We start from the raw sequence: 24,978 nt of genomic DNA on the forward strand, positions 1-24,978 counted from the left end.
TGTCACTGGTGTCGTGGTTGCCGACTTGCCGTGATGCAGCGTGCGTGCAGCCCTTGCACATCTCAAACGGCCACATTGTCACAGGTCGTAAACCGTCGACGCGCCAACAAGTGGCAACGCTCGTAGCCACAACATCCACGCCGTAGCCTTTCCCGTCTGGCACAAGTGACGTCACCAATGCGCCCAATATCCCAAGACGCATCGCGCTCTCCGATGGCTAATTTTCGAGCGCGCGCCCAATCGGGCCCCTCAGGGTGAAAAATATAGCGATCCGTTCGAAATACAAACGCGCGATTATGATTTACGAATATCATTGATCATATTAAACATATCTCTGACCATAATAGGTGTATTTCAAGTTTCGCTTCAGTATCCCTTTAGAGCAATAAAAAAACGGAAATGTTTGTTCCGTCCTTCACGCTGGACCCAACAGCTATTTTTCCAGAAAACCGGGAACATAGCCAGAATTACTTTTCGAACTTGCCTCTACGAAAATAATTTTCCAAGAACATCGAACGACCCGCGTAGCGAGCTGCTTCACGCACGCATTCTTCATTGGTTTGCCGCCAAATCCGAGCGGGCTCCGAGACTTGGTATTTCCTGGTTATTTTATCACACCGGAAGATAATACAAAACGGTAAGGATTCTTAACAGACAAATAGATGAAAAGTTTCTAGAAAGTCCGGCAAACTCCTAATGCACATTACAGGTGGGGAGTCGCGCTCACCAGGTTTCCACAGCTTAGAAGGGTGACAGAAATTTCTGGCTGATAGGGATCGTCCCGGTCGCAAAATGGGGCATCCGCAAAGCTGCTTTTTCTTTAAAGCACGTGGTTGCTCGATCAACTTAAACGCCGATCGAAGCCGCGCACAATAATTCTTTACTTCTAAAACGTCACAAATATGATGGGCTATACTCGTAAACATCTCTCTGGAAATGACGAGAAAGGTATCAGGGGACGTGGGAAGAACTGACGTTTGTGCGATTCGCCGACTAGTCCTGACTTTCTTAGTTTTGGTTTCAATTCGGGTTTTTGGCGTGACTGACACGCATCTGCTACTGTTCCTCATTTCTTATGAGTATGCGGTTGAGGTTGCTGAGTCGCGATTGCCGAGTATGAAAGCAGATTGGCAAATCTTTTCCAACGCTTCATTTGTTTTTAAATAAAAACCAACGCTTTGACTGAAGTACAGGGACAGCAAAACAAGGTCATTTACACCGTGTAAAATCAAATCGAATTTTATTTCTCTTGTGAACGACACAGATATGCGACAATAATTTAAGAAAGGCCACGAATTTCATCAGCCCTGCACTGCTTTGAGGTCACGAATGGGCAAACTTGTGTTGGTGAAAAATCATAGCGCGGGAGCGGTATACCAAAATATGAGAATGCACACGCTACGGCGCGAATTCTATTTGGATCGCGTTCAGTTACCTCTAGGCCCACGAGGGAGGCGTCGGCGCACCTCAGCTCGGAACGCGTACAGCGAAAGCTCTCCCAGCAGACACCAGGGATCCCGGTCTCAATACCCACTCCTGCTCATCTACGCTGGTGACGCTACTGCCGGTATATGGATATACTAGGGAGTTTTCGTAGATAGTTTTCGCCGTCCCGCAAGGCACTCCGCAACCCGCTACGATAGCGGGAACTCCACAGTCAAGGCTATCGGCGCGCAGGCGCAGTAGCAACTTCTTCGTTGCGGAACGCTTAGCGGAGGGGGCAGCGCGGTCTACGAAAACTCCCTAATGAAGGGTCCCGGTTCCCTCTGAATCTCTTATACGTACACGTCGCACATCACGTTCTTGGTTTGTTGTGTCGACGTTTGGTTGCCAAACGTTGTGAAAATCCTATGGGGTGAACAAAGGGCGAGCTTACAGAAGGTACCGACGATACGCAATTCCGACGGTACCCGACTCATACGAAAAAGACACCATGTTTTTGTTCCACGGAACTACAAGACCTCCGGTCAACTTAAAGGACCCATGAAACGAATTTTTGGCTGGAGTAAATCAATTTATATTGGGATTTTACTAATAGCCCATCGTTCAGTGGGCCAAAAGAACAAAGCTAGAAAGTTAGAAGCCTGACTTTCGCAACAAAAATTTGCAAAAACATAGCGGACTATTTCGTACCTCCTTCCCTTCGTAAACTCTCTGCCTTTTCACCGTGATACATCCGCGGACCCCGCAGCGCGTCACCGGGCTACTAGCCACCATAACCGGGCCCCCGCAGCGCGTCACCAGGGCCCAAGCGCACGTCACACGACACCGGACCTCACTTAATCCCTTTACCCCTAAGCTGACATTGCGATGGAAGCTACGCGCTTGCCGGACCAATCAGCCGCCTCCCTTTCATCACCTGCCCTCATTCTTTGCGGGTCAGTATGCGCGAGAGGGCGTGATCACGTGGAAAATGTGTGGCTGGCCCAACGAGCACGTAGCTTCCACAGCACTGTCAGCTTCGGGGTGAACGGGGTGGGGAAAGCAACTAGTCGGAATTTTGAGCGACGGGCTAATCTCCTAGGGGGACAATGGCTGTGTCCGGGCTACACAAGCGAGATTCCGAGCAAGAGGGGACTCCCTTCTTTCCGACTTCTTGAACTGTTTGGTACAATGCGCGATTTATGAGTTGAGGAGGAAAGCTAAACAGAAAAACGTAAAAAAGCGTTTCATGACTCCTTTAAACAAAGAGAGGCCGAACAGGCTAAAAAATAGATGCTACACGTTTGGCTCATCCTGACTAATATCACGGTTACATTTTAGAACTAGAGCTAAAATGACAATTTTATATATACTTTTTTTATGCGTTAAGTTACGCCCAACACATTATTTTCGTTGAATTATACGCAGCTGCGTATTACAATGGCGTGATGCTGCTCTGTAGCTTTGGTTTCAATGCAACACAAAATTGTCCACCAGTATAGACCGTTCCATTAGGGTCATAGCAGAGAGGGCAAAAGAGAAAAAAAATGCACTCCCCCTTTCACCCCGTATGTCGTCCGCTCCGCCGAGTGGGCTGTATGCGTCTGGCTGGCGTGCAAACTCTGTTTAAAATCGCCTAATTTTGGAACTTTCAAGCGCAGATGCGCAGATTTGGGTATGCCAGTTATGTAATATTATGTTAGATAAAAAGACTCACAGGGTCCAATAGCGCTGTTACCTGCGTGCAAATAAAAAAAATAGCAAAAACTGTGTCAGATTGGCCGGTCTCTTTGGCGAAAAGTAAATCCGGTTGCTGCACCTTTTTTACTATATAAAGTTCGTACTGGTGTAGGCCTTTAGCGACCATGAGTGGAAGTCTGAAATAATAAATAAAACGTGCTCTCCTGCCGCAATACACGCAGTAGTTGAGGGTAGTACTGTCGGCTGACTCAACTGCTACTTAAGTAACGGAAAAAAGATATGCTAGTTGATCATTTAGCAAAATAGAACAACAGAGAGCTATAGGCTGATTTTGGAGTAGCCACAACTATTCTAAGAACGCGAACCACTTCACAACGGCAGCCACGAGCGCGAGTTCGATGTTCGGTAGAGCCCGCTGATACAGCCCAAAGATGGAGAAAGGCAACCTCCCGGTTTGTCGTCTGCTAGTGGAGTTCGGCGCGTGCCCTCTCCCTCGTTTTACCCCGCCGAACCCGCTGAACTTCCCGGATGTGTGGAGAGGGCGCTGCGGTCGAACAAAATGGTGCCGCCCAGAGAGCGCTAAATGGAATGGTCTATATGCAGAGAGGCTATGACATGCCCTGTGAAGCACAGAGCAGCAGGCAGTTATATCCGCCGTCGCGAATAACTACAGCGGGAATGTTATGTTTACTAAGTATTCAACACTTGGACCATTCAAAGTCAATGTCGAGAAACTAAATTAGTAAAATAAATTAGAATTTTTGTAAAAAAAAAAGTTTTTCTGAGATAATTACTAAGGTAAATTGTGCTTTCAGAAAGGCGGGTATATAAGTAAGAAGACTTGGAAGAGCAATCGAGGGAGCAAGTGATTTGTATTAAATGTATTAAAAGTGTGACTCTGGCTTAACGGTACAAACTGCGCCGACAGTCAAATTTAATGATTATCACGTCTTATTTAATGTACGTTCACCATGCTCGCTGCAGATGTGTACGGACAGAGATGAGGCAACGGAAAACCATGCAGTTTACTGATTAGCAAAGCATATTCTAAACGGAAGCGCGGAAAGTGGTACACTTAAAGCTACAAAACGGCCTTTTAGTCCTGAACTTGACCGAAAGGAGGAACCAGCAATCTTAAGGATTAATGAAATGTCCGTCCCAAGTTATCACATGTACCAAGCATATAAAGCCAGAATTTTGAAGCATAAACTAAGAGTCTGCAAAAATGAGTGTTACTGCGCAGGCGAGCTGTTGAAAGTTCTTAGAAAAAAAAAAACCTCGAGACCAGAAAAAAAAAGGCACAACCACCACACAGTCTCTAAAATAGAGACGGTGCTGTGCTTGTCCCCTTTTTTTAGTCTGCTACTTCTACCGAAACCTGACTTCAGGCTTAATAGAAATATTACGTTTTTAAGTTGGTAATAAAACTTCTTGGGGTCTACATACCATGAAAAGAGCGAAAAAATTCTGTCACACCGAAGTAAATGTATATCCTAATTAGACTTAATTGAAAACAGATACTGACAACGGTTTGAACGTTCTGTTTAAACAAATCATTCTTTCAAGTCTAACTAATTTCGGAAGTTGGCAAAACGTAACTGGATATTTATAAGAACGTTGGTTTGTGTTGGATCCCCTGGGGGATTCTTTTATTAGTAAACACACAGGGAAGTTTATAATCCTTTTCAATTACTGACTGACCTCTTCAAAATGCAGTTAGTTGTCTCTCACACGCTTATTACCTTGTAGTGTTTTATTTTTATACGATCGTTTTCTTCACATGCAATGTTGTCAAGATCAATATAACTCTCTAGTGAGCAAGACAAGTTTTTACAAGTTTTAAAGGAGCAGTCGATACAAGCAGAGATATATATTTGATTGCACTTGAGTCACGACTCGCGTTTTGAACCAGTTAAACTCGATACACATGTCTCGACAAGCAACGAATGCACCATCGTGAGAAATACTACTGTTAGTTGTGACTGAGTAACTGCGTATTAGATTATATATTTAAATGATAAGAGACATATTCGATATTTCTACACACGTGTTGCGTGAGACTTAGCCCAAAGGTAAGTATGATCCCCGGGCCACCGTTCAGTTGAAAATTCATGTGTTCGTTAATGATTCTCGCTAAATTTGTAAATTCTTATCCCTTCGCTCATTAATTATGGTTTTCTCACTTAACAAGTGGTATATATGAAGCCGTATACAAGATTACAAAGGGTAAATTTATTGGCCTCAATATCGGCATGTACCTTCGAGGCTGCTCTACTATTTCAGGTTGTGGAGAAAACGTCAGGTGCTACTAGAAGACTGGAAGATACTCTTTGACAATGTCTCGTGATAATTTGACCTTGCATTACAGGTCTCGCCATTGAGATGTCAGAAGGTTTTAGTAATTCTACTATTATTCTATTGAGCGTAAAGCTGAGGTAAACTCATGACTTCTATGGTATAACTGCTGGAGTCGGAGTTCTACAAAACACAGTACGCGGGCCGGATCCGACTCCCGGAGGGCGTCCCACGTGGCGGCGAATAGCCGCGGTCCTTTCAATGACCCCTGGGCCACCGTTCCGTTTCTAACAGGCCTGCTCTTACTGTCGCAAAAATAAGCGCGTGTAAATAAATCGCAACGCGACGTTAACCAAACGCTTGGTATTATTTACTCGCTTATTTTCTGGCCCTCGAGGAGGCGACAAACACCCAACCCGGTCCCTTAGCTATAAAGTTGGGAGACCTCTGGTATAATCCGAAAGACTCGCCCTGAGTTGTTGAGCAACTTTACTGGGGTTTCGACATTTCCGTGTCTACGCTAATTCTACATTACAGCGATTAACCGTCGTAATTTTTAGAAAAATCGTCGTTCTTATAAAAAAATTATTTGAATAACTTAAACGGCAATCCAGTGTAATTCGGCTCTCGTGATTGTGAACGACGGCATTTTTCAAGGTACTGTTTATCTAACAGCTTGATAACGACCATCTCCGTCCAGAATGCCTGGACATCTTCTTGCCTGCTCCACATCACCTGGGGGTGTGGGTGAAAAGAGAAACTGGTTTTTCATACTCGAAGTATGAAGTGTGACGTTCTCAGCCCTAGTGGCACATTCACACTTTAGGTTGAGCTGCGCTTGCGAAGCGGCGACGGATGCGGTTCGCGAGCGAAGCGCCTCTTTTGTTATCGCGACAAATAGGTAGGGACTTTTATTGTTAAGGTTTCACTTTGGGTTTTGGCGTGACACACGCGCCTATGCTACAGTTAATCTTTTCGTATGAGGATCGTGGTGGATGTTGCTGAGTTGCGATCGCCAACCATGGAAGCATATTGTCGTCTCTTTTCCAATGTTTTATTAGTCTTTAAACACCAGCCGACGCGCTTTCACTGAAGCACATGGACAGTATTACAAGGTAATTAAACCCTGTTATGTGACCTCAAATTTTGTTTTCTTGCGACAGACGCAGATATGCGACAACGGTTTAAGCAATGCTGTGAATTTCATCAGCGCTGCAATGCTTTAAGGTCATTGATGCGTAAACTCTTTTGTTGCTGTAAAATCATAGCGCAGGCGTGATATACCAAAATGGGAGCGCACACACGCTACGGCGTCCAGTCAAGTTATATTTGTATAGCGCTCAGTTACCGGCGGCCATACAAGGGAGACAGTGGCTCACTTTAGCTTGGAACACGTATAGCGAAAGCTCGCGCTGCAGAACCCAAGGACCATGAGCTCAATACCAACCCCTGCTAACTTACGCCAATGAACTTACGCCGCTGTAGAGGAAGAAAGGAGAGTCTCGGCGCCCTCTCTCTCACTTGTGCGTTCACGTTGCGCATCACTTACTGGGTTTGTTTAGACAACTTTCTGTTGCCAAACTTCGGAATATCCTACGGGGCGAACAGGGGACCAGACCCACAGAAGGTACAGAGGATAAACCATGCAGGTAGTGCCCAGTGACGCACACACAAAGGACTCCTTATTGTTTTGCAGGGCACTAGAAAACCTGCAGCGAATTTAAACCAAGAAAACCCGAGAGATCTAAAGAAAAGAAGTGCAATAAGTTTGGCTCATTCTGACTAATTTAATGATTACGTTGCAAAAATAAGACTAAAATATGTATATCTCTAATAGTGTGAGTTAGGCTTAACACGTTATTTTGGTTGGAGTACATTAAGCTGCGCATTGAAACGGCGTACCGCGTCGCTGTAACTTTGGTTCCACTGCTACATATGGTTGCGCTTGCGTATTCATGACTTCAGCGAAACGTACGTCACCTAGCGGGAACACGCTGAACTAGACAGGACAGATCTTTTCGCGATTTCTGCTCGTCTCTTGCGGCATCGGTAATTACATGTCGATGGTGTGCACGATGAAACCGTTGTCCTGGTGAATCTGTCGTAACTGTAGTATCATGACATAACCTACGCAACCGCGTGAACCAGACATTCGGCGTTTATCATCGTTCATCAGCACCATGGAAGGACAGTAGGTTGTCCTTTCCTGAGATGGCAGTAATTAAGTTATTTTAATGAAATTACAGTAATCAAATTAAATTTTTCTGCCAATCAGTAATATAATAGATTACTTTTCTAGGCTGTCAATTCAGTAATGCAATTAATTACTTTTAGTCAGTAATTTAAAGAAAATCACTCATAACTTCTGAAATTACCTTTATCTCAAACGAGAAAGCTCACTTGCCAATTTAAGAAAAAAAAGATAAAAAAAAATGTTATGGCTAAATTTTGTAAAAGAGACATCGGAGGAAACAAACGACGGCCATCGGAGCGCAAAACCTGGTACGAAGAACTCGACAGACGCACAAGGGCGGCTGGAAAGGCGAATGAGAAAAACTTACGTGCAAAGACATCTCTGGAAGGCCACAGCTCACGAACCCTTCAAGCAGATTCGCTGTGGTTACGAAATAACGACGACATTATACTTCCTTCATACGTAATCTGACATTGCGGTGGAAGCTATACCAGGTCACAAGAACCAATCAACCATTTTCATTTGATCGCCTGACCCCCCTATTGAAAAAAAAAAACAGTTGAAATTCAAGCGGGTGGCAAACTGGTCGACCCGTTTGAATTAAATGGGTGGCAAACTTGTCGATCTATTTGGATCAAACGTTATTATGGGATACGGGTACCCGTTTGACACGGGTACCCGTTTGAACGGGTGCCCGTTTGATACCGGTGCCGTTCGACCAGCCACGTGACCACACATTTGAACGCGCCATTCGGATAGGCAAATTATTTGCTAGCCCTAAATGGGTCTCGTCCGGAAGGTTGGTTATTTTAAACTTATTTAAGACGTCCCGAAACTCATAAGACTATTCCTAACAGGGAGGAAACACGTAGAAAAAATGTGCACCCACAGGTGCTTGCTAATGGGAAGGAAAACAGACACAAAATTGGTTTTCAATTCTCCTAAAAGTTTATTACAGCCTATTCCGGAGACAAGTACAAACTTGCAAGCGATCTGTGAATGTGAAGAGGCACTCTAAGCTTTTATACAACTGAGAAGATTGGAAAGCAAACAAGAACCGAAGTAATTGCAGACTCTAATGGCATAGTTTCGGAAAAATTATTCTCCCAGCTGCTGCGTGAACAGACGCTGCATAATTCTACAGATAATCTTGACGTGTACCCGTAGAAGTACGGTCAATCGTTGCCAACAAGTAGGTAGGAATGCACTTACCATAATAACAGCGGTCTTGAAAGATGTAATCCAAGATAAATGTTGACACGGTGAAAGCAGGAGAACTACACAAACACTAAAACGAGAAGAAAGGCTCCTTGAAGTTTCAACACGATGCGGCGCACAAGCTGTCATTTGCCAAACCCAGCCAAACCCTTGCGGTTTGGCTGGGTTTGGCAAATGACAGCTTGTGCGCCGCATCGTGTTGAAACTTCCTGACTTCCTGACTTCTTTGAAGAATCGCTTGTTGCCGATATACGCGTAGGACTTTTAGAACATTTGGTGCACATCGCATACGTTGTCGAGAGACATCCTAATAAAACCGCACTGAAAGGCGGAGCGGAAGATCGAAGAAGGCAAGACAAGCGAAGTTGCAACGGACAACAAGCAGACAAAAAAAAAAAAAAACGAAGGTCAACGCGCGCGCTGCCGGATCTGGCTATGCTAGAGCCACTAAATAAGCTGCGCTTAGAGTATCGGCACTCCGTTCCCCGACATTGTTGTGGGCGCCGCCATTTTGGCTCGTATGCAGAACAGATGCAACGGCCGATCGTCATGATTCAAAAGTGCGACTTCCTCAGCATTAGATTCGGTGTTAGGAAGGTCATGTAATATTGCTTTGCTCTGTCGTGAACGGTTTAAACATTTGTGGAGGGCGGAAAAGCATTTCCTGTGATTTCAGATAAAGCTTCAGATAACTGGCAACCATGATTTTAAGCCACAATATGGCCAAGTGTTGTTACTCTGAAGCGTAGCTTATTTAGTGGCACTAGGCTATGCTATCAGCGTCAGAGCCGTATATGTACAGAGTTTGGTCAATGGGAGGCGCGAGCAGAGCCAGGATGTGCACCAGACTCGGAAAGAGGGCTTGGCATGATCTCTTGACCAACCAGAAGCCGAAAAGAATCCCCTAGCGGTGGTAGCGAGAAACAGTTCTGATCAAAGGTCTATGTTCATAAATGGTTTTAATAAGCGTGTAAGAGTGAAGTGTAGTAACTCTTTGTTGTTGAAAATAGAATGCACGTGTTGTTTTGATCATGATCATGCAGAAAGATGTAAGAAACGAATGCACCGCTTAACTCTGTTTTGCTCGGGCAGAGTGTGACCGCTCGGACGGCAGATTTACGGCCCTCGGCGTTTGAGGTACGGATTATGTCGATCGTTCCGCTAGTCGCACTCTTCCACCATCATTTTCGATGAGCGTGATTGAAAATCACGTGTACCATATTTTCAGCCATCGAGAGTTACTCTAATGCAGTTATCAGGTTTGTTTCTCGCGACCACCGCCAGGGTTATATTTTCCGGCTTCTGGTTGGTCACATTCGAATTTCTGAATACGCACTGGAACACGCCCAGCACGGTTTCAGCCAATGGGGTCTCCTCATTTGTCTCCCATACTTGCCAACAAATGGCCAAACTCTCTAGATATACGGCTCTGATCAGCGTGTAGCGTGCCCTCCCCACTCTCTGGTCACGTGACAGAACTGACAAGAGAGGATGGAGGGGGTGAAGGCGAGGTCAAAGCGCAGGACGCCGGGACCCCCCCCCCCCCCCCCCCCCCCCCTTCGCGCGCCCCCAAACGTCGCCTCATGCATTCTAAAAAAGAAAAAAAAAATTGCGGATGGATTTTTGTGACAACGCAGTCAAAGCTAGGGGAGAGGGTGCACCGACCGCTGTACACGTGCTTTCCTCCTCTCTTGGAATTGCCAGTGCACGTCGCGCTTGCAGCCTCGGAAAGCAGACGAAACGCGCGCATTTCAGCATCTTGGAGCGCTGGAAATGGCGTCGGCCAGAAGCTCGGCTTGCGCCCGAGCCAAAAAACCACCCAGCGCGAGCTCGTAATTTAACTGCTGCGACGGCGGGCCTGCTTTCGCAATAGGCCCGTAGTTCTCAGGTTTTGAACAGCGCTCCAGGCAAGCAAAAATAGAATATTTGGACCGCGTTTGAAACGTGGGTCAATACGCTTCCCCACTACAGTTCTTTACGCTCCGTTCCATTCTAAGTGCCAGCGTAGCAGAGGCTAGAGAAGCCAGCTGCGAGCTTTCAGGGTCCCTGTTAAGCACGCGCGCTCGTGCAATGCGAGCATCGTTCAGGAGTACGTGCGTTTGCGAGTAGCTTCGGCTTCGCTATCACGTAAAGTGAAATATACGTGCTCGCGGAAGCTATGAAAGAATGCAAAGATGAAAGGAATGTTTAATAAAACGCTGCGACCGCGAGCTGCATATTTTTTTTTTGTGCTTTTTAGAGCGCAGCTCTTAGGGGCCCGTTTCCAGCCTGAGCGGCGTCGGCGTCGGCGTAACCGGGGGGGGGGGGGGTCACGTGACCCCCCCCCCCCCGAGGTCACGTGACCCTCCTCCGAGGTCACGTGACCCCCCGAGGTCCCGTGACCCCCTCCCCCGAGATCAGGTGACCCCCCGGGGTCACGTGACTACCCGCAGGTGACGGACCCCCCTCAGTACCCTTCCCTACTCCTCCTCAAGAGCTGCGCTCCAATTCGGCGTTACAGGGATTTGTAAACGGCTTTCATTTTTTTAGACGTTTTGTCACCGCGCGTCTACAAATGCTGACAGATGCTTGTATTCGAACGTGGCACGTGCCAAATCGAACGTTACAGAGCCACCTGGATGGTGTAGCCAGCATAACATGGTCGCGTCTTGGGTAAGTATTCCGGAGGCGCTCGCGCCCCCTGCCCCAGAGCAACGGGTCTATGCTCGGTGTTCTTGCAGCCACGTGTTCGTGCATTACCTTCATTCAGACTTGAATTGAGAGAGAGAGAGAGAAAAAGTGAAAGCCGTTTACAACTCCCTGTAACACCGAATTAGAGCGCAGCTCTTGAGGAGGAGGAGGGAAGGGTACTGGAGGGGGGGGGTGAAGTGACCTGGGGGGGGGTCACGTGACCTTAGGGGGGTCACGTGACGATGCCGATGATGTCATCAGTGACGTCACTGATGACGTCATCAGTGACGATGACGATGCGGACTCCGATGACGTCATCAGCGATGATGACGATGCGGATGTCGGTGACGTCATAAGTGACGTCACTGATGACGTCATCCGTGATGATGACGATGACAATGTGGATGCCGGTGACATCATCAGTAACGTCAGTGATAACGTCATCAGTGATGATGACGATGCGGATGCCGGTGAGGTCATCAGTGACGTAACTGATGATGTCATCAGTGATGGTGACGATGCGGATGCTGGTGACGTCATCAGTGACGATGACGTCATCGGGGAGGTCACGTGACCTCGGCGGGGGGGTCACGTGACCCTGGGGGAGGGGTCACGTGACCTCTGGGGGTCACGTGACCTTGGGGTGACCTTGGGGTCACGTGACCTTGCGATGCCCTTGGGGGTCGCGTGACCTTGGGGTGACCTTGGTTACGCCGACGCCGACGCCGCTCAAGCCGAGAACGGGCCCCTAAGAGCTGCGCTCTAAAAATATTTATTTTAACACGCCTAGTCCGGCGCTCCCCACCCCCCCCCCCCCCCCCCCCAATATAGCTTTACCACTCTTCCCCAAGTGTGTTGTGGACGTGTTGGATCAGAAGTGGCAGTAGGAGGTGTTGGTGATCTTTAGGTGGAGTGATCCCGCTCTCCCAGGAGTTTTGGTGTAGGTCGGTGGGCAGTTGGTGTAGAGGGGCAGATATGAGGGGTTTCGCGTGTGGACAATCCCACATCATGTGTATTTTGGAAGGGTGGCTTCCGCAATAGGGACAGTAGGGGCGTCCAGGGAGTACTTGTATGTAGTGTTTTTCTAATGAGGGTTCATTAGAGTGTGAGTTTGAGCACGGCGAAAGATGGCACCCTCCTCGCGAGTGAAATGTGGAGGCGGATGGGGGAGAGTCGAGGCGTTCATACGCAGTTCTTTGAGGATAGCCGTTCGAGCTTTGTGGAGTTGCTTGCGGTGTTCACGTTGGTCGTAGGACTCAGGCCAGAGGGTAGGAGGCCCCGGATTTCCTTCAGCGCGGGAAAGCGCGTGCACTCTTGAATTTCCTCCCATACCTTGATGGCCTGGTATCCATTGGATGGTGACGTTCAGATGAGGATGAGTAGTTAGGTGTTGTTGGATGAGGGCGTGTATATGGGGAGGGAGCGTATTGTCCCGTAACCGTCCACAAGCTCCTTGACTGTCGGTGCGTATGAGAATCTAATCGTGATGATGTGTGAGGATGATGATGGCCTCAGCGATGGCAAGTGTTTCGGCAGGCGTAGGAGAGGGTACACCTTCATGCAGAGTGGTATGGGAGTTGGTGTTGTTAGTCACTGCCGTGCGACATCGGCCAGGGTAATAGCTAGCATCAGTGAAGTAAAGGTATGTATCCGGCGGTTCCCCTTGCTTCGTGAGACGTTTGACACGATCTTCCCTTCGAGAAGAGTGGGCCTCCGGACACATGTTTTGCGGTAGGGGAAGGACAGGTAGATGTGGCAGTGAGTCCCATGGTGGGGAGGTTGGAGGGATGGAGGGGAGCTGGGAGGTATCATAGTGCTGGTGGTCTAGTATTCGTCGGCCTTGTCGCGATCTACCAAGGCTTTTATGTTGAGCGTGGCGATGCATGGTAATGCGCTCGTTCAAGGTGTTTTGGATGCCAGTTAGAGGTAGTAGGTGGTTGCGTGCGAACCGTGGAATGCCAAGTGTGAGTCGGGTGCATTTACGGAGCGCGGTTTCGAGTTTGCGGATTTGTGTGGTGGTAAGGGTGACATAAGGTAGGTTGTGCATGACTCGGGTGTAGACCAGGGCTTCGACCGTTTTACGCATCTCAATTTCTTTTAGACCTCTGTTGCGCCTAGATACTCTAGTGAGCATATGGTGAATTTCGTTTATCTCCTTTGTGATGAGTGATAACCACTCGTCCGCTTTGCCGTCCTGTTGGAGGAGAAAACCTAGCACCCGTATGGTGCAGCGGCGAGGGATGAGGGTGCGATTTATATGTAGTTGAATGAGTGCGCGGTAGTCGTCTGCCTTCTGTCCCGTAGGGTTAGAGACAACGATATATTCTGTTTTTTGTGGGGGAGCACGTGAGGCCAAGTTGCGTTATGTGGGTGTGGATTGTGTCAAGTCCGGCCTGCACCGTGGCTTCCTGGTCTGCTGGGGAGCCGGTGCAGCACCAAACGGTGATGTCGTCCGCATAGATATTGTGCTGTAGGTGCGGGATTTCGTGAAGTTTGCCCGGGAGATTCTTCAAGGGTAGATTGAATAATGTGGGAGACAGAATAGCCCCCTGTGGTACTCCAGCTGTTAAGGTATGGTCAGGTGATATGAAGTCACTGACCTGTATCTGTACTGTTCAATCGGTTAGAAAGTTTTAGACATAATTATACATTCTAGAGCCGGGAGCCGTGTCCAAGAGGTTATCTAGTATTGTGTGGTGCGCCACAGAGTCAAAAGCTTTGTTAATGTCTACGCTTCCTATGGTACGCAGTTGTGTAGTACTGGCATTCTGGTATATATCTTCGTATATGCGAAGCATTGCATCTTGTGTGCTAACATGTGATTGAAAGCCCGTCATAGTGTATGCTAAGGAATCTGTGGTCCCTAGATGCCATTAAAGGCGATTTAGAGCCATTCTCTCCATAAGTTTGCACACACAAGACGTGAGTGAAATATGTCGGAGGTTGTTGATCTGGTTGGGAGGTTTTCCGGGTTTCGGGATGGGTATGATGAGGGCCGCTTTCCACTCATGAGGGAGGATTCCAGCCTCCCATGCCTGGTTGATTTGGTCGAGGAGAGGTTCGAGGAAGTGCTCCGGTAGGTTGCGTAGTGTGGTGTAGGTTATTCCATCCATACCTGCGGTCGTGTTCCTTTTCCGGTTGTGAAGAGCTGCTTGTAGCTCGTTCATGCTGAAAAGGGAATTGATCCCGGTGGAAAGAGAGTCGGAAGATTCGGGAGGTTGGTCGGGCAGTGCGGAAAGGCTTGGTTTGTTTGGATAAAAGAGTTTTTGTATGTGTCGTGCAAGAGATTCAGGGTCTGCGCCTGCATGCATGAGGAGCTTTGTTAGTGTGTGCCTAGGTTTAGCCTGTCCCAGGAGGGATCGAAAGATCTGCCACACTCGAGGTGTGTGTAGTTGTCCGTTAAGCTGATCGCATGTCTGGAGCGAGTTCTCGGTAGTAAGGGTGTATGCATATTCCTGCGCCTACTCAGTGATAGCCTGTATAGTTTTTTTGAGGGGGCGATTGGTCTTGTTCTTTTTCCAGCGTTGTATCATGCGGTGTCGTTTGTCCCACAAGGAGAGGAGTTGTGAGTCTACATCTTCGTGGTCTGGGGTTTTTATTATGTGCTTTGTGTGTTTGCGGTATGCGGAGTGTAGAATGTCTACCCACTCTTGGTAGGAGGAGGGGGTGGGTAGTTCCTCTAGCTCCGTTCAAAGTTTATCCCATTTGGTCATTCTAGTACGCAGTCCTCCCTGGGAGCTCTTTCGGCTTGTTTGAAGGTAAGTGAGCGAGGTCTGTAGGATGCAATGGTCGCTCCCCAAAGTTTCCAGGAGGTATCCCATGTCGCTGGCACTTTTCCGTTGTACCATGTGAGGTCTGGTGAGCTGTCATGTTCTACGCTGTTTCCTGTACATGTGGGCAGGGTGGTGTCATTGAGAAGGGTGTATTGATGAACTTCCATGGGCCTGCGCTAGGTTGCGGCCATTCGACGTGGTGCGTTTATATCCCCAGGAGGTGCTGTGGCTGTTAACGTCCCCTATACTATCAGGACCGGATGAGACTTGTATCCTGCTGAGTGTTTAGGTAGCCATCGTAGGTTTGCGTTAGGGTATTTAGGTAGCCAGTAGGCGTTCGTTATGATAGTGTCCTTGGTGTTGTGCCCTCGACGACATTGGAGAGTGACGTATTCAATGGATGGTGTGTTCAGGTGGGAGGTGTCAATTTGCGTAGCAACTATGTGTTTGGATACATAGGTGGCGATCATGGTGGGGACCGAAACGCCCGTGGGTGACCGTTTGTCTTTGTGCGTGATGCTAGGTTGTATGAATAATTCATATCCAGGAATAGTGATTGATCCGTTTGTTTCTTGAAGAAGAATGATGTCAGGTTTCGGGGTCAGCCACCTTTATGTACTGAGTAAGGAGGCCCTTTTTGGCGACGTACGCCTCTACAATTCCATTGCCATAAGGTGTACGTGGCTTGTGGCGTGTTCGGAGAAGAGTGAAATGCGGTGGGTGGTGGCGGTGGAGAATTAGACATCTTGGTTCATATCCATATCTATCTTGGCTGTGCCGTGAGACGTTTCTGCTTGGCTGCTTCTAGTTTGTCGTTTGCGTGGTAGCTCCAAGGCATTTATGCCCTGTTCTAGTTTTAATATAGCGGCGGCTTCGTTATCGAGGCGAGTACCAAGTGTTTGTTGTGTTCGATGATTTGCTCTATAAGTGCGTCTCGCCTTTGTTTGGTCTGTTGCATCTGCTGTGTGGTGGACTGAAGCGCCGAAATGGCGTTTACCAGTTTGTCTACTTTAGTCACAATGGCATCTAGTTTCTCCTCTATCGGCGAGGAAGCAGCTGTGAGTGATGAGTGAGGTTGCGAGTGCTGTTGGGTTTGCGTATAGGACGGGTGTAATGTGACTGATTTTGACATGTTAGGGGGTGGGAGAATAGGGAAGGAGAAGGGGGATTTTTGGAGAGCTGGCTCGCTCACATTGGTGGAAGGGATGGTGGTTCTTTGGGCCGACCCTGGTAACTTAGGGTTCGGTGTCTTGGGTGGTGTGGTTGACAGCTCTCTTGATGTTTCGTCCCGGGTTCGGCTTTTGCTTCTGCTCCTTTCCGAGGTTTGAAGGGCTTCGAACCGGTTGTGGGTGGGTAATTCTGGCCACGCTTGAGAGTTCAGTGGTCCCAGAGATTGGAGTTCAGAGATTAGAGTTGATGTCGTCGCTTCTGTAGGGCTTGCGTATGAGCTGCTTGGTTTGCCTGCAGTCGGGCGGCGCAATTAGGGGAAGTGGGCGGATGGTCTTCTCCGCAGTTTACGCAGTGTGGCTCGCATTCATGAGGAGTTCCAGGAGTTTGACTTACGGGGAACTGTTTGCTGCAGTTGAGGTATGTGGTGAATTGAATTTTGTTGGGACAGACGTCGGCGCGGTGTCCGATCACACAGCAGAGCGTTCAAAGGATGCTTCGCGGCAGGTAAGGGTGCAGTCTCACGGCGACGCGGTTCATAAAGGCCTAGCGCGGTAGCAGTGGGCCGTCAACTGTGACCAGGATAGTGTTCGACGTGCCGATGCGGCGGAGGTGCAGGAGCTTGGCGTGTTCCACTTCGAGGGTGTTGCGGATGTCTTCTCCTGATAATGTCGCGGGGATTCCACGCACAACTCCGCGCGCGTTTGCTGGATCATTGGCCTTGTATGTCCTGATTTCATGCAGTTTGCTTTGGATATGTACGGTTTTCAGAGCAAGTAATTTGGTCTCGGCCGAAGGTCTGCAAGTGTCGATTGCGAGGAGGTTCTGGATTGTTCGTACTTTTATATAGGTGTCTTTTCGCTCGATGGAGTTGAGGCCAGCGGCGTGAAGCACGTCGGCTCCAAGCATATGTGTGTCCACGCTGGCGAGGTTGATGTCGGATAGTTTCACTGTAATGGTCGCGGTGTGGGGCTGACGCGTGGCGCCGTGCCGACAGTCTGCCATTCATGGGAGTTTACTCGGTCAATATCCATGACGTCGATGTTGTCGGCAAGTGTGGTTGGACCCTGGCCGAGCGGACGGTGGCCGGGCCGAGTGCAGGGTCAAGTCGGCTGTCTCTCCGAATGTCAGGCTTAGCGAGTCGGTTCCCGCAGGGGGAGGGGGGGAGGTGAAGTGGACCTTGGCGATAAAGTCAGGTCTAATAGGTCCGAGATATTGCTACTCGAAGGTCCAGGTTAGGTATACTGACCTTTGGTGCAGCTTGAAAGGTCACTGGTGAAGTATTCCGGGATTTTCGGCAAAAATTTGCGGAGCTCGGAATGCATCAGAGAGCACTGGTCGGTGCTTCGTCTTTCTTTTTCAGTGTTGAATTGAGGTGAAATGGAGTCTAGAAATATATTCGTTCACGCGGTCGCGTCCTCTGCGCGAGAGATTCGAGCTGAATAAGTAAATTAAGGCAACAAAGAACGTAAAATTTTTAAAGTTCTGTCAAAAATATCGGCACGCAAATGTTCCTTGTTTACGTATAAAAGAAAAATCGCTTATTGCTGTTGCAGTCTAAGCGAACATCAGCGCAATCAAAATTTAAATATCATTACTTGCATTGTTCGGACGATTTTAAACCGATAAACCGGCGCTCCCGCGGCTTTCCGGAAACAGGCTGCCACGGCTGAAATAGGCGCGCCCATGCCGCCGATCGGTACGTTCAGTGTCAAACGGGTTTCGGAGTGCCGTTTGATTAAACCGGTACAGTTTGCCGGTCACCGGTCACCCGTCTGTACAACACGGTCACCGGTTTGAATAAACGTGCGGCAACTTTGCTCAAACGAGTGGCCCATTTGATTGGACGAGTGACCCGTTTGCCAAAGGAGTGACCCGTTTGCCCAAATAGGCGACCGTTATGTCTCATACGGGGGACCCCTTTCACAAACTGGTGACCGGTATAGCTAAACTGCTACCGGTATGAAACCGTTTACTTTCATATAGGCGCCAAATTATTTTTTTCAGTAGGGCCGTCCCTTTCTCTGCACGCAGGTATGAAGGAGAGCCCGGTTATGTGGCGAAAGATAAACGCTTGACTGTTGCAACAAGCACGTAGCTTTTACCCCACTGTCCTCTTAGGGATGAAGGGCTTAAGGACCAAAAAGTCGAAGCGCACATCACTAGTGAGGTCAACACATTTTAAAACCTGAGAGGACAAATAGATCTCCAGCCTTCTTGCTGGAGCGGCAAGCAAGCTCAAACCCTAAGCTTCGATCATTGTGAAGAAGTAACAACCAGAATAAATAGTTAACAACAAACGCCTCGTCAAGGCCCCGGACGTTTCATGCGTATTCTTGGCCTTGTTAAGTAAAGGCGATTTTAGCAGTCGGGAAAAACAGGAATCGAGCAAAACAGTTACCACTCACCGTATGCCTCACTGCCTTCCTTCGAGAACTTTATGCGCAAATAAGCCTACGAGGATATATCGCTACCCGTTTGATAGGAAAGTACACATTTTTAGTAAGCTCGCGGCATTCATTTCTTTAGGTAGCGACGCTTCCGCCCAGCGAATATTCAACTCCTTTGTGTGATAACGCGCAACAACTTAAGCACGAAACACATGGCTGCTCTGGGGTGCCTTCATGTGCGCTTCGCATAGGGTGACGCCGACTGCCCATTTCCCTTTCCTAGTCCCTCTTCCACCGCCATTATAGCTCTCCATTGTTTCGCCGTGCGCTGGAAAATGGCCTTTGTGTCCATCGGTCCTCCCATCCGAGGGGGAAAACGCTAATCCTCCCTCCGTGGGTTCCGCAACGCTGCTCCGAACTTGTGAGATGAAGTGCTTGTTTCCGGGAGGATTATAAGCCCCACGGATCATCGCCGTGAACCAAGATGGCTGCTGGTCTGTCGGCGAGTGGTAATACAAAGAATGGCATCACCCTAGCAAAGTGCACTGGCTGCTCCGAATCGCCGCACAGGACGGTTCGCGACACATAGTTTCGGACGCGTCGTTGCGTCGCTCTGTTCAGCTCCGCCCAGTTTCGGGTGTCCCTCTACGGAATAGATAGATGGATGCCAATGGCTATATTTATAACGGGCGGCAGCTCGCGCCACCTAGCCTAGAAAACTAAAAAACTTCCCTCAACCTTCTTGGTTTTTCTGACTTCAAAAGAAACATATTTTTATTACATTCTATTAAAGTGTGCGTGTGTGAAGATTTTCCGTGAGGCTACTTTTCTGCTCGACATCACTTAATAGCGATGAACCGCAGCGGACCTTAGGAGCCATCCCAGCAAAGCGAGCAATGCGTACAAATCACGTGACTACATACCGCCCGCATTTCTGCGTCTCTTCCGAAGTTCACGTGACACTCACATGACATTGCAATGACTCGTAGCGTCCGCTGCTGAGCATCTTAAGGAGAAACCGACTATATTCGGATTTCGACGGTCTCGATCGGTCCCAGAAGGCCGGCTTCCTTTGGCGCGCGAAATCAGCAGCTCGTTTTGTGCGCGCGGGAAAACTCGATGGCGTCCGTTTCCTTGACAACCACGACTCGCTTCGCGTGACGCACCGCGCACCGCCACATCCGCTTCCCCGAGCCACGGAGCGCCTCCTCGCCCGATCGGTCCGAAAGTCACGTGACAACATGACCTTCGCGCCATCCGTGCTCATTGGCTGCGGCCCTCCGAAAATTAGACAACGGTGCGGCGATATCTGGCAAGTTTGTCGCACGCCGGCGCTGGACGGAACCAGGGGCCTTAAAGGGACCATGAAATGATTTCAAAATCGAGTTTCATCCACCGCACGTCGTAAAAGGTGTGAAAAGAAACACAAAAACACGAAAATAGGGAGCCAAAAAAAATTATTTGCTATAGAACTTTTAATAGAAAACTGGACTCTTTTGCGCCTTCTTTCCTTCGCCTTTTCACTACGATGCATCCGCGGAAACGGAGCACGTCAGCGGAATCCACGTCGCCTGTTGGGTAAGAGCCTACCTCACCAGCACCGCGATCGTAAACAATAAATAGCCGGCGAATGTTTCCTAAAAGTTTCGTTAAATAATATTCAGATCCACATTTTGTAGCATAATTAGAGATGTGTGGCGAAAATTGCCAAATTTGATAATGCTGAGAGCCAAGCGCCATCTATCGTGTGGTAAACGAAGCAACTACTGCGCGTGCGCAGTAGGGCAGGGCCGACAGTTACTTGGGTGGCGGCGACCGACGAACGTTTATTTTCTTTGTTTTCCTTCCTCTCAAAACTCTGACTGACTGAACGTTTATTTTTCTACGTGTTCTTCTCGCGCGTGCCGACTTCAAGCAGCAAGAAAACAGTACTTAAAACAAACCACAACGAACAAGAACGCTGGATCCGCCGACTCCGTCGAAGCGAGCTGGTCAGAATATAGGCCTAGCAGGCATTCCGACTCGGCGCTGCGTTGCTGCGTCGCAAGACAGTCTGCTTACGACCGGCTGGCGTGCTAAATGGAATATGACCGCGCGACCCTTGTGGACCCTTCCCGTATTATAGTTTGATCGCTGACCTCAATTTTAGATTAAGAGGTGAGGTCAATCTCTTCCCCTTGTTTTCCGAGGCAGTGTTAACGAACACTCGTCGAAAAGGGACTTTCGTCGATTCTATCTTCTTGTTTTGTGTGATATAGAGATGAAATAAACGCCGTATGGATTACCTTCGTAACACGGTATGTACACTTTGTTATTGGTATGCCATTTTTATTCTGACAGACTGTACGTCACTGTCGAGCTATAACAGTTCGTGGGAGGTATGCGTGCAACCCCGGTGCAACCTTTCTTTGCTGAGTGTCGCGTCTGTAGGGAGTTGTAGTAGATCGTTTTTCTCCTTCGCTGCGGTATCCCCGAAGAAAACGCCGCAGCTGCGCATGCGCGCCGCCAGCCTTCTCTGCTTAGTTCAAGGTCTTGTGACGGATTACGGAGCGCTATCCGGGTGCTTAGCGGACTGCGGGAACGGTCTACTTCAATTCCCCAATATCGAGTTGCAATCGTAAAAGAACGGTCCCGAAGCGCTTACCAACAGCGCGAATACAGCACTTCCATCAAGCGCGCGCGTCCGCTTCGAGTGTAAACAGGTATTTACGTGGCTCTTGCTGACACTCGTAGTTCAAACGTATCTTTTTTAACGTTGGCTCGCTCCTGCATCTCCGAGGCCGCGAAAAACGCCACGGCAATTTGTTTCCATCTATACGTCGCTTTGCAAACGACTGACACGGGGCGGCCCTTTTGCCAACAATGACAGTTGGGTTGACTTCTGGAGTCTTCGACGGAAGACTCGCTGCACTTCCCAACAGGCATACCGGCATATGGGACTAGTCCCATGCTGTCGCCGTAGCGCAACATATCTCATTGAATTTCGCTCAGCGGTGATGAGAGGCGCCGATTCAGAAAATACGTCGGTGACATCAGCGCAGTAAGACCTACCGGCGCACCCCAACTCGTTGCCGCTAACGCTCCCATTCTCCTACTGCCGAGAGAACTTCCGGTTCCGGAAACAGCCTACGTCACGGCTTGTTTTGCGGTCAGTTGGAGAGAATGAAAAAGTCGATATTTCAATAATTTTTTGTGTAGAAGTTAATAAACCGAGACGAAAACGGATGCCTGTTCGGCATTCAGTGAACATTGACGGTTTAATGTAAAGGTTATCTGGAAAAAGTAAAAAGGTAATTTCATGGTCCCTTTAAGCGCGAAACACATGTACGACGAAACCTTCCGATCCAACGTGCGGACTGCCGGAATGTCCTTGGGGGGAAAGGGTGTTCGTAGCATCGGGGAGCGTTGAAAACCCTCGCCTCCGACCGTCGTATTGCGTGGTCGGACGTCGGATCGGACGGTTTCGTCGTACAGGTGTTTCGCGCTTTAGACGCAGCCCCTGTTCGGCGCCCCGGTGCGACGAAAACCCTCACCTCCGAATTCGTAGCGGCAGTTCGCACGTCGGATCGAGCAGTTTGGACGCGCATGTGTCTCGCGCTTTAGGCTTTTCGGGTTTTTGGGAACAATACTTCTTGAGAGGTATGACCGGGAATACGTCAACTGGTGATTTTGTGAGAATAGGATTAGATTACTGAAGGTAAATGTTTCAGGTAACGATTTATTGTAAGATAGAGCTCCCATGGTCCTACTTAACATACTGACACGGGCTTTTGGTCATTCTCAATGATTGAGTGGGAAACAGCACCTTTTAACTAATAACTTTCCCTGTTGAATGAACCGGGAAACAGGTCAGTCGACTCTTTTTTAGTCACATCTAAAGAAGAAGCTATTCATATTGTTTAACGCTCATGTGTCGGTCAGCAGAAGGACAGTTCAGTATCGTTCGGTTCGTCGTGCATCGGGCTTTTGCGGTGTTAACAGGAAGACCTGAGTTTTGGTACATGTACTGTAAACAAAATGATGACAAATGACTAACTCGATGCATCAAAAATAAATGTCAAAGGAATTTCATTAGTTTTTTGAAGTAATTGTAATGTAATTACTAGGGGTGTGCGAATAGCGAATAGTTGTTTTCGAATCTCATACCGAATCGAATAATAAAAAAGCCTAATATTGAATCAACTATCAGATAGTACTTTTATTTGTAGATTTTTCAATGTGTAATGCGAATGAGATTATTATTAGAGACCGGATTTTAGGCAAATGCCTATATTTTTCCTTGCGTTCCTATCGCCCCTTTTCGATAAATGAGCACGAATTGGAGGTCAAGGATTGCGTTTATGGTGGTTTTATAGTGCCTATAAATGCCTATTTTGGGTGTTGGTGCCTAAACTCCGATAAATGCCTATAAATGCCCTTTTTTCTCAAACTGGCGCTTAAATCAGCACTATGTAGCGTCAAGTTTCGCTTTCGAGTGCAATTTTATACCTTTATTCATTCTACCTTGAAATATTTACTGTTCTCAATTCTATGGGTGTGAACCTGGTCCTCTTTTTAACACTCCCCTCCCCTCCCCCCCCCCCCCCCCCCCTCCCTTTGCGCCGGTGCAACCGGAGCGCCGGCTTCTGCACGCAAGCTTTACGGGTGGCTTTCCCGCAGGACTTGGCGGTGGACGCACAACTCTACTCTCCAGGGGAACTATGATACCGTCAGGGGCAAAGAAAGTGATGGGGAAAAATTACGCCCACCTCCCCTCGCGGGAGCCCTGGTGTTATGCAGGTTCCATTAATATTTCCGTTGGTTTGGTTCTCTAAAGGAACCGTCGCATCGAGCAATCGTCGAGTACTGCGAGAGAGTCAACGAGCTTATTGGTTCAGCCAAGGCCGTGTTCCTGAAGGCACCCTCTCGCGTGCGCGTCTTCAAGGAGATGCTGCCTGATGTGCCCCTTCCGCCAGAACCCGTCGTCACACGATGGGGAACGTGGCTAGGAGCTGTTGAGTACTACAACTGCTACTTTTCGGACATCAAGGCCGTGATCAACGGCCTTCCAATTGACGAGAGTGTTGCAGTCACAAAGGGCTCAAGCTGTCCTCTCCATGAATAGCCTTCCGGGAGACCTCGCGTACCTTTGCGCCAACTTCACGTTATTAGCGGATTCTATCAAAAAACTTGAAAGTGCGGGAGAAACTCTTGTTACGAACGTTGCGCTAATTCTCCACGCACAGGAAAGAATCGCTACCGTTCCCGAAGGACCCGTCGCCGAAAAGGCACGTGCGAAGCTGCAATAGGTCTTGGACAAAAACAAGGGGTTTTCTGTCCTTAAAGAAGCTTCAGAAGTCCTTGCTGGTGAGCATGCACTGTAGGATCCCAGTGTCAATTAACCCATCGAATCTTCCCAAGTATATGTACGCACCAATCACATCTGTCGATGTCGAGCGTTCGTTCTCCGCGCACAAACTCATTTTCAGCGACAAGAGGCACAATTTTGAACCCGGAAATCTGGAGATGCTGGTAGTTACCTATTGTTTCTATAATTTTCATAGTGATTCTTAAACTAGGTTCCGCGTTCTGTCCACACACAATTCTTAATATTTATACTTCGAATGAGCGTATGTGTATTTGGCAGTGTTCAAAGGTCTTGCCTGTATGATTAAGGTACCTGTAAAAAATTGCTAAAGTTTGTACGTAAGTTCTCACGTAACAACATGTTAATTTCTTAACAAACCTTGTCTATCTTGCATTTATTATTCTCTTGCTTTATTGTAATTTAATTACGTCAGGCAGACATAACTTTGCGCTTTTATAAATCAGTATTACCATATCTCAAGTATGGTTTCTCCTCCCTGTTTCACAGTATGCGACGCTTAAGTGACTTTCGCATCTGAACATGTATGTAAGCAATGCGCTTATGAAATTAAGCCAATTGATCGCCATTAGCCCAGAGGTATTACGGGGCATATCCACGTCCAATGTCAGTGTATAGAACTTGTTATGAGAGAAAAATAAAGAATTGAACTGAATTGAATTGAACTGTTACTGCCATTGTGGCCTCATAGCAATGACATTTTTGGATTTCCTGCCGTGCTTACAGTTTGCCTACGTCTTCACTTGAAATTATGAGCATTTATTTAAAAATTTATAGCGCCTA

General features: G+C 48.1%; 1 pseudogene; it reads left to right on the forward strand.

Moving 5' to 3' along the window:
* The first annotated feature begins 23,530 nt into the window (after positions 1–23,530).
* LOC115323490 lies at positions 23,531–24,383 on the forward strand (annotated as a pseudogene).
* Positions 24,384–24,978: the final 595 nt, after the last annotated feature.

This window comes from Ixodes scapularis, unplaced genomic scaffold, assembly GCF_016920785.2.
Source record: "Ixodes scapularis isolate PalLabHiFi unplaced genomic scaffold, ASM1692078v2 PGA_scaffold1__304_contigs__length_218370807, whole genome shotgun sequence".
In the NCBI taxonomy this organism is placed as follows: Eukaryota; Metazoa; Arthropoda; class Arachnida; order Ixodida; family Ixodidae; genus Ixodes; species Ixodes scapularis.